Below are 2835 nucleotides of genomic sequence, written 5' to 3' on the forward strand. Positions count from 1 at the left end.
TCTGCCTATGTCTCTGCCTCTCTTTCTGTGTCTCTCATGAATAAATAAAATTTCTAAAAAATTTTTTTAAATTAAAAAAAAAGAACAGGCTACGTATGTATAAATAATCCAGAATTTGAAACATAAGTTTACTTTCAAATATACGTAAAGGTAAAAATGTCTTTTTATCACCTGGTTTCTCTACCTTTTTCAACAAATTACTTCCTAGGATTTCATGAGCTAACCCTCTCCCTTAAAAGGAAAATAAAGTCTGTTTTTGCTCCCAGATTTATATTCCCTTACTCCAGCATTATAACTACACACACACACACACAACCATTTCTCTCTCTCTTGCAGGTGCCGCAGACCAGCAAGGGGAAATCTGTGGTTTAAATTCTTTATGCCTCATCCTCTGAATGCTGGAGGCTTGCTGTAGGCTGTATGCTGTTAATGCTAATCGTGATAGGGGTTTTTACCTCCGACTGACTCCTACATGTTAGCATTAACAGGGTATGATGCCTGTTACTAGCATTCACTGGAACATATTGCTGCCGTGGGAGGATGACAAAGAAGCATGAGTCACCCTGCTGGATAAACTTAAGACTTCGGACTTTATTATTTTTGTGAATCATAATCTGGTCACCGAGATGTTCCACCTTAAGTTTTAAGAGAGTAAGATCATTCAGATTTATCAGCAGCATTCTGAATGCAAACATTTTTATGTGAACCTTCAAGCCCACATCTTTTGTTTTTATCTTTAGTGGAAAACGTATTCACATCCTTTGCATCAAACTTATGGTGTGTTCATTAGAACTGTTCAGAAGCACTTTTCATAACTCAACTGACAGAAATATGGACTAAACACATTCTGACACAATCACTAGAATATCTGTCGTTAAAAATTAGAATGACTACTACTCTTCAGTTACATACAAATAAAAATTGTCTGGCAACATTTTTAAACAGATTTTACAAATTGGCCATATTTCCCCCTCATTTAACAATTTTCTATTCAGACAACTTTAGTTCGAAGTTAGCACTTTTATGTGAATCTGAAGGGGGAACTGTAAGGCTACGACAATGAATGTTTTTAATAAAATATTTTTTACCAATTAGCATGGTAAATGATATCTGAGAAGTAGCCCCTGTCTTTTCCCTACAAGAGACAAAGATTTGATTTAAAAAAAATTCATTTTTGAAATTAAGTCCCAAATCTAGGTTCAACTTTAATAAGCTTCGCCACATAACCATGTCGTGAGGCCAGAGAATCCACTTTTCGTCTCTAAGCCTGTGTCTTCATCCACAGAAAGGGGCTAACACTTTACAAAGTCAGTTTGAAATAGAGAACTATTTTGTAAAATAGCAAGTGTTACATTAATGTTTTCGTAAAATTCATCCAAGAACTAGTACCTTCCCCCACTTTGTTAGAGAAAAGCTAATGATTTGATTTACAGAATTGTTCAGGTTTGGACTTCTCTGCAGTTTTTTTTTTTCCCCCATAATTGACTATATCATTTACAAATAAATAGTTAACTATAATTGTTAGCATATTTAGTGTATATTTGTATTAGCAACTCTTCTAGCAACATTTTGTCAGTTATACACTGTAACCGAATAAACCTCTTTTAGTCCTTAGTTGATTTAAAGTAATTTGTTATGGCCTTTTTTCTTTTGCAAAGTACAAACTGTAATTTCAGAAGTCATTTGTACAAAAAAACAAACAAAAAGAAAACAATGGAAAAAAATTATGAGAATACCAGGGGGAACGATCCTGACCCCTAGGACATGGTATTCTCATCTGAAGGCATCCCCTCAGCCTGGCAAACATTTGTGTTCAAGATGTGTGTGCTGCCAAGATAAAGTTCTCCTCTTAACCCGTGGAATGAACATTTGGCTCCAAAGAGCCCTGAAGTAGGTGCGTCCCTTGAAGGGAGTTTCCTCAGACTACCCATTTTATCTGCACTGCTCATCTCTAGTTGGAGTCCTTGTTTTGAGTCCCAATTCTCCAAAACCCTGCTTGCTACCTCAGCCAGAATGTTAGGCCTGTGAATATCAAAAGGGCAACATAAGAAAAACTGTGCTGTGAGGGGCACCTGGGTGGCTCAGTCATGATCTTAGGGTCCTGGGATCGAGCCCCACATAGGCTTCTGCTCAATGCAGAGTCTACCGGAGATTCTCTCTCTCTCCCCCCACCCCCCGGCCCTCCCCCTGCTCGCACAATCTCTCTAAAGTAAATCTTTAAAAAAGAAAAGAAAGATGAATGGATAAAGATGTGGTTTATGTATACAATGGAATATTACTCAGCTATTAGAAATGACAAATACCCACCATTTGCTTCAACGTGGATGGAACTGGAGGGTATTATGCTGAGTGAAGTAAGCCAGTCGGAGAAGGACAAACATTATATGTTCTCATTCATTTGGGGAATATAAATAATAGTGAAAGGGAATATAAGGGAAGGGGGAAGAAATGTGTGGGAAATATCAGAAAGGGAGACAGAACGTAAAGACTGCTAACTCTGGGAAACGAACTAGGGGTGGTAGAAGGGGAGGAGGGCGGGGGGGTGGGAGTGAATGGGTGACGGGCACTGGGGGTTATTCTGTATGTTAGTAAATTGAACACCAATAAAAAATAAATTAAAAAAAAAAAAAGAAAAGAAAAACTGCACCGTGAAATGCTTTATTTCAAGAGCGCTAGACTACATGAAACTTGGGTGAGTTCCTTAATCTCTGTGCCAGTTGTCTCACCAGTGAAATGATGAATCTATTTCTGAAGGATGATGAGCTTGGTGAAATAGTGCATGTAAAGAGCACAGTGTCTTACCATGCATTATATGTTAAATGAACACTAGCTTTA

The 2835-nt window shown here is 37.7% G+C and overlaps 1 non-coding gene across 1 annotated transcript; it reads left to right on the forward strand.

The window, feature by feature from the left end:
- The first annotated feature begins 426 nt into the window (after positions 1-426).
- Positions 427-487, forward strand: MIR155 (microRNA mir-155). Its single transcript, NR_049305.1, has one exon. It is a non-coding gene; the product is annotated as a microRNA mir-155 (primary transcript).
- Positions 488-2835: the final 2348 nt, after the last annotated feature.

Source organism: Canis lupus, chromosome 31 (genome assembly GCF_011100685.1).
Source record: "Canis lupus familiaris isolate Mischka breed German Shepherd chromosome 31, alternate assembly UU_Cfam_GSD_1.0, whole genome shotgun sequence".
NCBI classification, from domain to species: Eukaryota; Metazoa; Chordata; class Mammalia; order Carnivora; family Canidae; genus Canis; species Canis lupus.